Raw genomic sequence first — 14436 nt, 5'->3', positions numbered from 1 at the left:
TCAGTCACGGTTCAAGTCCTTAATTTCCAAAAACCTCCCTCTTTATCATGAAAAATGTGCTTGTTCCTCCTGTTAAGTTTCTTCCTAATCTCTTTTGCCTTAAAAAAATAAATAAATAAAAGCTGCCATTGTCTGCAGTTTTGCTACTACAGAAAACACACATTTTGGTACTTCCTAAAAATTGATATCAAATGGTTTCTCATAATCTGAAAACAAAACCTTTTTCTTCGCTAATTTTGGCTTTTGTTAATGTGAATTCCATGTGATTATCATAAATGAGAGAGGCAGAAAGATGAAAATGCAGGCAGCCTTGTGAGTCGAGGTGCCCATGTTATGAATATCGGCACCCTATTGGCTAAGCCTTCCTCTTCTGCCCTACTCCCCATCCAGCATTTTTTATTCAGCATTTCAGTGTCAAGATAGAAAAAGGAATTAACTGAAGTGTACTCATGTGAGTCAACTCTGGCTGGAAAGTGGTACCCAGAGGAGAAAAGACAATGGTGTAGAGCTATCTTAGTAGAACAAAATTGTTAACAGCAAAATAATCGCTATTTGCTTAGCTGCAAGTAACCAGGGAGTGCTGTGGCTGCTCTCATTAATACCCCATTAACACAACTGGCTGTTGTGCTGCGTGGCAGTGGTGTTAAAGCAATGGGGAAACACAGGCGGGTGATGATGAGGGGTGAGGAAGAGCCCAGTTCTGCCCCAACACCCCCACTGTCACACCGCTGCAGTCCATGTGTGATGGACATCACACCTGCCTGGAAGTGGCCAAATTCTGCCTTCATCCTTTTTCTGCTGAACAAAAAGTAAAAAAGTGTCTGAAATCTGATTGAGAAGAAAGCTTTTTCCTTTTAACTTCCTTCAGCACATGCCCTCTCTGCCAACTGTATCCTGGGCTGCAATAAAAGGGGGGTGGCCAGCAGGGACAGGGGGGTGATTGTCCCCCTCTACTCGGCTCTTGTGAGGCCCCATCTGCAGCACTGCGTCCAGGTCTGGGGCCCCCAGCACAGGAAGGACGTGGAGCTCTTGGAGAGGGTCCAGAGGAGGGCACTGAGATGGTCAGAGGGCTGGAGCAGCTCTCCTATGAGGAAAGGTTGAGGGAACTGGGCTTGTTCAGCTTGGAGAAGAGAAGGCTCCAGGAGACCTCATTGTGGCCTTCAGTGCTTGAAGGGAGCGGATAAACAGGAGGGGAACGGCTGTTTGTGAGGGTGGATGGTGACAGGACAAGGGGGAATGGCTTTAAAGTGAGACAGGGCAAGTTTAGGTTGGATATGAGGAGGAAGTTTTTCAGCCAGAGGTGGTGAGGCACTGGAACAGGTTGCCCAAGGAGGCTGTGGATGCCCCATCCCTGCAGGCATTCAAGGCCAGGCTGGATGTGGCTCTGGGCAGCCTGGGCTGCTGGTTGGCGACCTGCACACAGCAGGGGGTTGGAACTGGATGAGCACTGTGGGCCTTTGCAACCCAAGCCATACTACGTTATGATTCTATCCCCTGCCCAGGAGCTGCAGCTGCCATGCAGGAGTGCTGGCTGCCATCAGTGTGCAGCAAACACTGCACGGTGGCTGTGCTGCCATCCAACCAGCAGGCAATGGGTGCTGTGCGGGTGCTTGGACCACTTCTCACTGTTGCCAGTACCTCCAAATGGCTTCTGTGAAGCAAAACACGTCAAAACACTCTCTCATTACTTGGCTCATCTGATTTTCATCCTGTGCTGCAAGAACCAACTAAAATATTGCCTGGAGGGAGAACAAAGATGTACAAAACAGTGCATATCTCAATTTCTGTCAAAGAGATGCAGAAAAGTCAGTTCCAAGCATCTCCTCAGAGCCCTTCTCCTCCCACAGGGAGACTGGGGACACTGAGGCTGAAACATCTGATGTATAAATGGCATAAGAATGGGGGGAAAGCAGTGAGGTTGTGCCACATCATGGGATGGAGGTGGTGTAACTGAGGCAGGTCGCTTCCCCCAGGCACAGGATGATGACACATCCCCAGACACATCTCATGATGGTCAACTGTTTTCCACGTGCCTTCACAGGCAAGAAATATTTTAAAAATTTATTAATACTGATTTTTTTTTTTTTTTTAATAAGCTCGCTGTAGAAAGCAGGGTGAGTGAAGAAGTCAATGGGATAATGTACATGCACACGTATACATTTAGATATACATTTAAATATCGGGAAAAGTGCAGGAGGCCAAAATATATGTCAGTGTTCAAAGAGGCAGATTTGAGTGGAAATAGATATGTTAGCCAGAAATAAATCCCAGATGAAAAACTGAAAAGCAGCAGTAAGATTCAGGTCAGTGAACTGAGGGCGTGGTTACAAGTGAGACTACCACCGTGGTTTTATTATGGAAAAATTGAAATTGTGAACAGTAAAAAGGGGAGGATTTTATTATTGCATGACACTAAGAATTAAGAAGGATGGCTGGTGAATCAGATGGATGCAGAATTTTTCAGGGCTTTCGGCTTTGTGACAATGGGAGCCATGAAATAACAACTGACTAAAGACAAACTCCACACTGAGAAGGAAGGGGACTAAAGGAGATGAGGGGGATGCATTAAGGAGGGACCAGCTAGGAGCAATGCCAGCTGTGACCCAACCATTGCCTGCCAGAGAGTGAGGCATGGATTCAGTGCTGGTTGCATCAGTGACAGTGGGGAGGATAAGACAGGGACTCAGTGCTGGTGGTGTGGGTGACAGTGGGGAGGATGTCAACAGCAGCGCCACAAGGGATGGAGACATCCAGCACTGCAGTCCTGGAATGCAATGAGTTTGAAAGATACCTGAGGAGGTCTGGACAATAATAACAACAGCACGAATGTCTCTCCAGCACTGGCATTTAACACCAAGCTGAGGGCAGCTCTCCAATGGGCTTTGAGAGGCTCTGACCCTGCCTGGCTCAAGGACAACTCGTGCTGCACGCTGTGCAACAAGGGCTCACTGCAAAACTGCACAGTCCAGCTTCCCCAGTGCTAAAAAGCCTTCAACAAATTAGAGAGAGGGCAGAAAACAGCTGCAAAAATAATTTGACTATTAGAGGAAGTTCTTTACCCGGAGAGATTTAAAGAGTTTAATCTGTTTAGTTCATCAGAAAGACGATTAGGAGAAGCCTTGATTACAGTATCTAAGTGCTTTCACAGGGAGAAAACAACAGGTATTAAAGGTCTCTCTAATCTGAGGCAGGCATAACAAGAAGCTATGGGCAGGAGCTGCAGCTGGGCAGATTCCAGCGGGAAAGGAGTTTGGGGAGATGCTGTGATGAGCTGCAAGGAAAGAAAACAGAAAGAAAATGGGCAAATTTGCCATTTCTTCTTCTGGAAAACAAAAACAAAAAAAACAACCAAACAAACTAAAAAAAAACCCCACAACTCCATATAATATATGGAATGTGAACCTTCTGACACCCCCAACAGGACACATGGCTCCACTGCCTGCTGGTGTCTGTGCCCATCTCCAGGACTGGGGCACCACCACAGCCCACACCAGAGCCCTGAAGCCATCACAGAGGTGGTTATGGTTTGCTCTTTTCAGCTCTGACAGCACGTGCTACAAACACCAGGCTTGCTACTCACAGACAGTCAACCTTCCTCAGGTATTCAGAAATTATCTTCTAAGCTGTGTGCCTTCTGGATCTTCAGACGACTGAAGCCTTCAAAGTCATGGAACTGTGAAACCACTGATGCTGGAAAAGACTTCTACCATAACCAAGGCCAACCCCAGCCCACCATGCCCACTGCCCACATCCCTCAATGCCACATCCCCATAACTCATCTCCATGGATGGTGATCCCACCATTCCTGGGCAGCTGTGCCACTGCAGCACCACCCTCTCTGAGAAGAAATCTTTCTTAATATCCAACCTGAGACTCCACTGGTGCAAGCTGAGGCCGTCATTTCTTGTCCTACGGCGCCGGAGGGTGGAATTCACCCAAACCAGCACAGTGCCTGGTGCTGAGACACCGCAGTGTGCAACAGCTTGAACTAAGAGCTTCTTTGAGGACAGCATCTGCGTCTAAGGAGGAGCTATTCAGCAACTGCATTTAGGTTTTTTTCTTCCAATTGGAAAACTTCCTGTGAAAAGCAAGATCTCCTGAAAGGTGGGTGCCCAGTGTCCTAGATGCTACATGGGTTCCTGTCTTAGAGCTGCTGGAGGCAGGACTCGTGACCAAGCACTTCCACTTGAGCTGCCCCACAGGGAGCAGGGCTGAGTGCTGTCCCATGCCTGCAGCTGGCAGGACCTGTTTGTGCCCAGCCTGTGCCCTGCACTGCCCGACTCAGCAAAGCCCCCTTGTAATCCTGTCCCAGCCTGTGCCCTTCTTCTATTATGCTGCTCCATTAGGATCATAACCAACTCATTCAGTCCTGTGTCTGCAGCACTAATCCTCCAGGCAGGAGGCTGTGGCAGCTCTGTGTTGTGCCTTTCACCAGAGCACCTGGATGCACCTGGAGGACTCTGCAGCAAAGGGACAGGCATGGGTGATGGACCAGGCCTGCAGGGTCCCACCTGCCTCCTGTCAGACACCTGCAAAATCTGGGACAAAATCTGCAGCACTGGCAGACCAGGCTTAAAATCTTAGCACTGCACCCTCCTGTGCTCTTTACATGGCCATTTGTTATTGCTTGTGAGTTTTTTTTTAATTGATTATCATGGGTCTTATTTATATTTACCACCTCATTTATAAATGTGATGTTATATATACTTAGGCTGGATAGAAGAAAATAGGTTTTTTTACAATAATGGCAGTGAAGCACTGCACAGACTGCCGAGTGATGGTGCCCCATCCCTGCACACAGCCAAGGTCAGGGATGGGCTGTGAGCACTGATGGAGCTGTGGGTGTCCCTGTGCATTGCTGGGAGTGGGGCCAGAGGGCCTTGAAGGGCCCCTTCCAATTCAAACCATTCTGTGATTCTATGATTCTGTGATACACACTGTATATAATCATAAGTTACTGCTTCCACAAGGAATGAAGTTTTAAAGCACACACAAAGTTCCTTCCTGAGAAATGTTCATGCGTGTCTTGGAGGAGGAAAAAAAGAAGAAAAATGTGACTCTGTTCTTCATCAGCATCTGCATCGTTACTCCTTGTTTCGTGGCTGCCTGAAACAGTTTCCACTAAGAAGGAGCTCAGCAATGAGCCCCGCTATTCAGTGAACACAACTTGGGTCACCCTGGCATCTCACACAGCCTAACAGCTCCCTCAGCTTTGGCAGACTGCACAGATAGCTGGTGTGTCACAGAAACAGGTAAAGAAATGCACATTCATTTGCTGTAACAATAAGAAGGGTAAGAAAGCAATGCTGCAATTCTTTCCCAGTGGAGAAAAGGGAAATATGTTATTTATTATAAAAATATGAAATATTACATGTCTATAAAGGAGATGGTAAAAATTTTCTTTCCATAAATATTTTTCCCAGGGTTTGTTGGAGGCTGAACTCAATGGCAACAGCCGTTGTTCATGTCCATGAGTCGATGCACCCTGCTGATCACTCACCTTGAATCCAAGAGGATCCATCCAAAAGGAAATCTGCTCCTTGGCCTTGCAATGTTCAGTCACTCCATCCAGATTAGGCCAGCACTGTGCTCCCCAGCAGCACTGCTAGCCTTGAGAGCACCTCCCAGAGACAGCTCAGATTTATTTTTTCAGGAATTCAGAGTTCTATTTTTATCTATCTATTTATCTATCTATTTATCTATCTATCCATTATGCTGCTGCCTAGTTTGTGTTACACCACAGCTTGTTCAAGGCTCAGACTGCTGGTTCACAGCTCCCCTGAGGCCAATCGAGGTACCTGTATTCTCCCCCACTTGCACCCAGGCAATTCACTTCCACCTCACAGCATCACCCATCTCTGGACATGGACAGCCCTCTATCTGCAAACCCAACTTGCGGCCATCTTTTGATCTCTGCCTTCTGCTCACTCCCTGTGCTGTGATCGTTTGGTTCCTCCCTTATGCTGCCAAACCCCCTCCATTTCCCCACCTTCTGCCATGACGTGTTTGAGTCAGCACAGCTCTGCTCTATGGGCAGCCTGGTGCCATTTCACACGTGAGCCCTTTTACCCATACAGCACCTCATCCCGCACAGAAGGACCTGCTCCCCTATGAGACAGCACCCAACGCTGTTCTGAAGCCTTGAAGTAGATCCTGCACTTCCCTTGCTAGAAAATCGGTGGGGTGAAGATCTCTGACTCGTTCCCTGTGCTCTCCATCAGGACAGAGGAGGCTGCAGCTCAAGCAGTGGCAGTTTTCAGGCTCCGAGCAGCCGCTGCTCAGCTCTGCTCTCCCTCATCGTTCTCGGGCATTCCTTACAGAGCTGACGGGAAATTATTTTGCTAGATTATTATAATCTTTATGGTGGAATTGGAGGCAGATAACACAATCACTCTGCCAATAAGCAGTCAATGCTGGCACTGTGGGAGGTGTAATAGTTTTTCATGGCAGTTCCTAGAGAATTGATTAGCACTTGGCTCATTAGCTCAATAGCAATCAATGACTCTAAACAGCCTAGATACTATTCTTGCACGTCAGAACTGCATAATAAAAGTCCTGATGACAGATTTACTCGGCACACATTCGCAGCACAATGCTCCACAAAGGAGAGAAGAGATACATGGGGCTGAGCTGGGGAGGTGCACAGGAGGGGGCGGTGGGGCTCAGTGGGACAGAACCCATGGGGAGCAGCTCTGTGCCCTTCGGGGTCAGTAAACCCCTTCTAAAGGCCCATCAGTGCACTCAAAACAAAGCATTGGAATCCTCAGGTTCTTGTACCACATCATTCAGAGAGATTAAAAACGTTTTCCAAATCTCTTTAAAAACATTAAACTAAAAGAAGATGGCTGATGAAGTCTAAGCCTTCACTATCTTCCCGTAGAAAATAGTTCTTATTTTTCTTCTACTAATGAAGATAGGATGACTCTTCCAAGACGTTTAAGAGCACTCAAACCTCATTGCTTCCTCCCACGGAGAGGCAGCCCTGGGTGTCTTACAAGGACCAGCAATGAAGGGCTGAGTGTGGTAGGGAAAAGGCTGAAGGGCTTCTCCCAGCCACAGCACACAGTGCTGAGATACTGGTGGGGAATGCTCCCAGGGCAGGAGGCAAGCCCAAAGGGTGGCATCAAGAAATATGGAAAAGCAAAGGTCATAAGACATCTTCTGGTCCCCGCATAGGAAGTGGTAAAAGCAGAAGGCCTGAAGGACCTGCTGGGACAGGTCAGAAGGAGAACCGCGTCACATCAACTCATAGCAAACAACTTAATGAATAAATCATGGAATCACAGAATGGCCAGGGTTGGAAGGGACCTCAAGGGTCACGAAGCTCCAACCCCCCACCACACGCAGGGCCACCAACCTCCCCACCTAATGCTAGACCAGGCTGCCCAGGGCCCCATCCAACCTGGCCCTGAACACCTCCAGGGATGGACGGGGCATCCACAGCCTCTCTGGGCAGCTGTTCCAGCACCTCACCACTCTCTCTGTAAAGGATTTCATCACCAAGGCTGGAAAAGACCTCCAAGATCATCCAGTCCAACCAATCTACCACCAATATTTCCCCACCAAACCACATCCCTCAGTACCACATTTAAAGAGTTTTCGAACACCTCCAGGGATGGTGAAATGCTGTGTATAAATGCTGTCTATGGTTGGAGCATGGTTGTACCTTAATACTAAAGCAGCAATGGGAATGCTTCCTGCTGATGGTGTAAGGACTGCTGCTGAACTCCTGAGCTGTGAGCATAAGTGTGTGTGAGACCCAGCACAAGGAGCTGCTGTCAGGAACTGTGGTATCAGAGGAGAGAGGAAAATGCCAGAGACCAGATCTCCAGTAATGCCTTTCAAAATGACACCACCCATCAATTCCCATCAGGCTTTAGAAACCCTGAATTTAATGCAAACCATCATCGCTTTATCTGTTAATACATTCATTATATAAAAAGGAAACCTAAGGATGGAGACCTTGGTGAAGGGGAGAGAGAGATATCTGATGCATCACTCATTTTTTCATTTGCATGAAAAGAAGAAAACAACAGGAATTGAATGAATGAAGTTTTGTCTCTTTCTACCCTCTTTTGTTTCCCCCTTTGACACAGCTGAGCTAATGGGGCTGTGGCAGTGGGATCCCATTGGGCTGATGGAGCAGACTCTCAGCCATTTGATGAGCTGTGATAAAGGCCTCGATAAGGGATTGAATTGGGCTGCTGCTGACTGATTAAGTGCCAGAAAGCAGCTGATAGATAATAAGAGAACAGAGCAGAGTTTGAAACAACTAGAAAGCACTACCAATGAAAACACAACCTTTGTATTACCAAAAACTCATTGTGATAGAAGGATTCACATTTATATGCTGCAGCTCTGATAGATAAATATTCACTTCAACCAACTGGGCAGGAATTCACATCTGCTTTTCTTTCCCTTGTTCTCCCCGACCCCAATAAAAACTGCAAATTGCCATTACACAAATATCAACATTATTGATTGTGACAAACGTAGCTGAGGTTTTTGCAAGTGTGTTCAATACTGAGAATTAGTTTAAATTCATTAAGTCATGTGAGATTGCTACAATATCAGTGGAATTTCATGACAGATTGTATAAGGGAAAAATTAAGTTTCCATAACTGATAATATACTTAGATGTAAATAACATTTCATTTTGGAGCAATTGCTTTATGAGTCTCTAAGTCTTATTTAATTAATCAATGCACTTTGCATCAGTGACAAACCACATACTCAGCAGATTTAAAGATGCATATTCTATTATGGGAGCATTAAGCATAGCTTTATCAGGGATTTAATAAATAAGAGCAATATTCCAGTGCGAAACATTCATAAAAAGCTGGGCTCAGGGGGGCATAAATTGTGACACGCAGGCATTTTTAAATCAATGTATGTGTATTTCTTAGAGTCTTAGGAGATGAAAAGTAGTGTCCATAGTTGCTGTTTGAAGCCCCAAAAATGCATTTTTTATAACCACGAGTGGGGGTATAAAAGCACACAGAATGAGCACCAGGAGAGCTCTTGAGGAGAAAGGCACACAGAGTGGCATCGGGTGCAGCCTTGCTCTGCTGTAACTGCATGGGGAGGAGAGCTTGGCGCTCCGCCTGAGCCCTGAAGGTGGTGAAATGGCAAAAATAAAGAGTGTTGCAGCAACAGTCCCATATTATGGCACGTCATTGTATGACTGCTCCTTCCTAAGTTAGTGCATGAATGACAAAAACAGAGAAAATGACCCCTCTGGAAGGATGGAAATAACACTTCAAGTACTGAAAACTGAAGTTTTGAAGCTCTAGCATAGAAATTCCGAACTCACAAATGCTTTGATTGGTTTTAGCCCCTTTGTACCCTCTGGAGGTCTCCTTTGAAGTAGGAAAAAAAAAAAAAAAAAGTGGTATATCTGGTTTCCTTCCAGCTACGGGGTGGTTATCTCTGCCTGCAGCCCTAAACGGCTGCCTGTGGGATGTGCTTATAGGATACGGATATGGGATGTGCACATGGGATATGTATATGAGGTGTGTGGGGGGGATATGTATATAGGATGTATACGTGGGACACGTACGTAGGGTGTGTATATGGGGCATGTATGCAGGATATGCATACATTCAGATCCCTCCTGCAGGTCTGAGTGGAAAGTTTTCAGTTCCATCTGTCTCCCATCTGTGTCTTCAAGGCAGCTTTACACCCCCAGCACGAGCTGGCCTCTCCCTCCCCAGCTGAGCAGAAGTGCTTGCTACAGCCTCTCCATAATCACAGCATGGCCTGGGTTGCAAAGGCCCACAGTGCTCATCCAGTTCCAACCCCCTGCTGTGTGCAGGTCGCCAACCAGCAGCCCAGGCTGCCCAGAGCCACATCCAGCCTGGCCTTGAATGCCTGCAGGGATGGGGCATCCACAGCCTCCTTGGGCAACCTGTTCCAGTGCCTCACCACCCTCTGGCTGAAAAACTTCCTCCTCATATCCAACCTAAACCTGCCCTGTCTCACTTTAAAGCCATTCCCCCTTGTCCTGTCACCATCCACCCTCACAAACAGCCGTTCCCCTCCTGTTTATCCGCTCCCTTCAAGCACTGAAGGCCACAATCAGGTCTCCCTGCAGCCTTCTCTAAACTCAAATAATCTCTGCTCAGCCCTATTTCAGATGCAGAGAAACATGGCTGGCTGTTCCAAGCCCACACCTTGGCCCCAACACACACACCCCAGCCCCAGAGGCAGGGCAGCACACACAGCACTCTGCAGGGCTGGCACCAGGGGCCTCAGGTGTGTTTTGTGCAGACAAAGCTGCAGTCTGACTGCAGCTCTCAGAAGCCAAACCATGCCATCATCCAGCAAGATTTTTGTTGCTGCTCATTTTGTTTTTAAATAGCGAAGCTCCTTGCCTGGAAGCTGCTGTTTGCTTTCAGCACTTTGTGGTTAAAAATACCAAAATTTGCAAAGAACACAAAACACGTGCTACAAGCTGCTAATAATAAGGTTCCTACCTGGTGCTGTGTGAGGTGTAGTCAGTTCTACGCTGCTCATCTTCATGAAAATTTGTCTTTTCTGGGTGGTGGAAGGGTCCAGAGTACAGCTTTCACCTTCTAGACAAGAGACAAAGAAAACATTCACAATCTCAAATCGAATGCATTTTAGCAGCATTGGCACTGTCAGTGTCCTTAAACTACATGGGAAGACACACAGACAGACTAAAGATTACAGCTGAATGGCCATTTAAATGTCCCAGCACTGGGGAGACGCTGAGCCGCCCCAGCTCTGTGAAATCCTGCTCAGTACCAATAGAATGATGAACTTACATCAGTCTCATGCTACGTGTGTTGCTGTTTGCAGGGATCACCCTGAGGGTGGAAGCCTTGCAGATGGGCATCATCCCGTGTGCAGCTGGCAGAGCACGGGCTGAGCCCAGCCCAGCCACTCTCTCTCCCAGAGCTCTCCATTTGTGAGCTAGCCTCCATACCATTTCTCTCCCTTTCTGTATTTTTGGAAGTGTTTTCTTAATCCAATCTCCACACAGTTACTGGTGGGCTGCTACTGGCAGAGAGATGGTGCTCTCAGGGCTGCCATTGCAGCAGGAGGAGAAGCCTGCAGGGAGATGCAGCATGTTTGGTTGGCCAAGTGACATCAGAGCTTTTGGATGTACAAATATTTTTATCACATCTATGTAACGGATTCAGGACTAATAAAAGATACTACTTATCCCTACAAACCCTGCCTCTTTTATAGCCCTCCATCATCACAGCTGCAGCAGCAAATTACAACTATTGATGTGGTATTCATAGATAATGGTTACTTCCACGGTATCATTCCTATTTATTTATACACCACATATTATGTCTCCTAACCACAGTCCGTGTAGGACACCTGCAAGGCCTCATTCCACCATCAACCTTCTTGTTTGAAAAAAGATATCACTTCGTGCACAGTGAATCCTCCTCCACAGGTTCACAAAGTACTTCAGTGTCCAGGGGCAGAGGAGAAACATGAAAACTTCTAAGTACAGATCAATGTGAGTCTTCCAAAATGTCATGTCCAGTTTGTTAGCCTCCGCTTCAACCCTTCTTCCTATACCTACAGTCTTGTATTTCCTAAATAATGCAATATTAATTGTAACTAGGCTTGTTACAAAAGAAACTTGGTCTCCTTCCCTTTCCTTCCTCTTCCTCTTCCTCTTCCTCTTCCTCTTCCTCTTCCTCTTCCTCTTCCTCTTCCTCTTCCTCTTCCTCTTCCTCTTCCTCTTCCTCCTCTTCCCTTTCCTTTCTCCTTCCCTTTTCCTCTCCCCCTTCACTTTCCCCTTTCCTATCCATTTCCCATTCCCTTTCCCTTCATCTCTCCTCTCTGCTCTCTCCCCTCTCCCCTTCTCCTTTCCTTTCTTTTCCTTCTTCAGGATGATGATTAAAGGAATAACCTCATTCTCAGGAGATAAAAACCATTTCACTCTCCAGTCTCATTCTGCAGATGATTGCTGAATTCAGTGGATATGAGGAATGGTTCAGCATCATTGACTCAATAAGAATTTGGTCAGTGACTCGTGTATCAATGCAGATTTCTTTTGTATGCAGCACATACATATGGTTTCATTCCAAAAATTACAAATAATAGCCTTAGTCTTTCTAAGTCAGTCTACACAGTCTAGTGCATCTGTATAAATCCTGCCCCAGATAATCTCTGCTGTAGCAAAGAATCAATGCTTTCCAAATGGACTCAGTCCCCAAGTTTCGCAGAGCTTTTTTCCAGGCTGCATCTATCAGTAGTGCCAGGTAGCACTGCTCCTTTCTTTCCTATTCCTTCCACTGCACAAATCTCATCATATATGCTGCTCTGCCTTGCGACCAGACCTATATGTTTTCCTTCCTTTTCTGTGGGATTTCTCACTGCTTTACAGCAGAGGTTATGAGTTATTCTGCACTGTTCATCTCCCACTGAGGAAAGCTTTCAGTGTAGGTCCCGGTGATAGGTAGGTTACATTGTTAAAACAAACAAAGCCTTACAAAGAACACCATAAACTCTCTACAGTTTGACCAGGAAAATGAAGAACAGGTTGAAAAACCGAATTCTCTGTTGTGACTTAAAGGCTCTGTCCACCCATTCCCCATAAAACAAAAGTACTTGGTAGGCACTGCAAAGGCCCGTCCTTCCCAACCTCAGGGCAGGCTGGAAGAACCGACACTTCAAACAAAGCCCATCCAGCCTTATCTTCAATTCCTCCTGAGAAAATGCAAAACAATTACTGCTGCTCCTCTGAGCATATTGTCTCGTACCAAGAGGTAATTTTGGCAGCTCCTCACTGCAATCATGTGGAAATTTTTCTTTTAAAGAACTCTAGCCAAGGTGGTTACTCTTCTGAATAGTAATCCTACAGCACAGAAGCTATTTGCAAGCAAATGCTATAGAAAATACATTCTGCAGGTGATGAATGGGAATCGAAGAGCAGTGTGTCAGGGCCCATGGAGAGATCACAGTCACATTTCTTTCCTCCTGCCTTGGAATGGATCACGGGGTATCTTCTCTTCCTTGAGTTCGTCATGTTCCTCAGCCTCTGAGATTGAGCCTGCCAGGTTTGTAATGAACAGCAAAAACAAGGGGCAAAATGAAAAAGTTGCTTTCAAGCATGCCACCTCGAATTAGAAATCAGTCTGAAGATGGCCTTGTCCAGCAGTGCCTTCCAGGTCCTGCTGGCTCACAGACTGCAGAGACTCTTTGGCCATCCCATCGTTTGCTCTGCAAAAACAAGAGCCAAAAGCAAAGGAATATTTGGAAAACTGAAGAGGTATCAAGGTGATGTGTTCATAGAATCCTAGAATCATAGAATCGCAGAATCACAGAATCACAGGATGCCCTGGGTTGCAAAGGCCCACAGTGCTGATTCAGTTCCAACCCCCTGCTGTGTGCAGGTCGCCAACCAGCAGCCCAGGCTGCCCAGAGCCACATCCAGCCTGGCCTTGGATGCCTGCAGGGATGGGGCATCCACAGCCTCCTTGGGCAATGGACCTCTCCAGGCCACCAGCACCTGAGGATGTCAACTGCGTGGTCCCACTCTCCCAGCTCACCCAGGGAGACTCATTTGTGCCCCTCATGGCCTCTGCTCATAGGATGTTGAGAAATTTGGACCTTCCCACCGCCAGCAGCAGCACTAAAACAGCCCTTGCTCGGGTTTCACAGGTAGGAGATGGGTCTGTGATAAAACAAGCTGTGTAATACCATCAAATCAGCAGCCACAAAATATGTTGTTATGGTCAGTTCTGGGATGATGGGCAGCAGCACCTATCTTTAAATGGGATGCTAAACTGAAAGTGACGAGCAGATGCCTCAGACAAGCAGTGGGATGATAGAGACGAAGCTGTGCTGAGAGATGAATGCCTTAATGTGAGCTGCATGCAAGCAGCACCCGGGGAGGTGGTCCTCTGTCTCTGGAGCTTTGAACACACTCCAGCACTCCCCAAGCACCATATGTGCAGGGAACAGCCAGCAAGCCAGCACACCATGGAGCCTTTATCAGTGCCAGCGCAGCACCCAGCAGCTCCCAGCCCAAAGGTGTCGGTCGTGCTGCTGGCCTGCTCTGTGCACAGCTCAATGCTGGGCTGAGACACAGCGTGGGAGGCAGCAGCAGTGCTGAGCTGCCCTGCAGCCCTCATCCATCTGACACAGGCGCTTTCTGAGGGCTTTGCTCTCAAAGAGATGTGGCAGCTCTGCTTCCCACCCCGTCATTACTGGAGGCCCTGAAATCGAACAAACTTGGGATAAAAGTCTCTTCTTGGCTGGCAGTGCTTGGATCACCTTTACCAGCCGCCTGTGAGCCTGCACTGCTCAGCTCTGTCTGCATCAGAGCTCCTGCCTAATGAAGAACTTGGCAGCAGCAGTCTCAGTAGGGGTTTTCCTCGTGTTTCTTTTCCCATGAGATGGGAGCGTGGGACGGGGTTTCTGTGCTGGCATGCCAAAAGCAGTGGG

The 14436-nt window shown here is 47.2% G+C and overlaps 1 long non-coding RNA gene across 3 annotated transcripts in view; it reads right to left on the bottom strand.

Moving 5' to 3' along the window:
• LOC149917980 (uncharacterized) overlaps nt 1–14436 on the bottom strand; it is a 41364-nt gene that overhangs the window by 18841 nt on the left and 8087 nt on the right. For all 3 annotated transcript variants that reach the window (XR_016467204.1, XR_016467203.1, XR_016467205.1), the window contains exon 2: nt 10476–10574. This is a non-coding gene — a long non-coding RNA (uncharacterized LOC149917980). The remainder of the gene's footprint in view (nt 1–10475; nt 10575–14436) is intronic.

Source organism: Phasianus colchicus, chromosome 5 (assembly GCF_987193195.1).
Source record: "Phasianus colchicus chromosome 5, bPhaCol1.hap1.1, whole genome shotgun sequence".
In the NCBI taxonomy this organism is placed as follows: domain Eukaryota; kingdom Metazoa; phylum Chordata; class Aves; order Galliformes; family Phasianidae; genus Phasianus; species Phasianus colchicus.
This window is presented reverse-complemented; position numbering and strand designations above follow the sequence as displayed.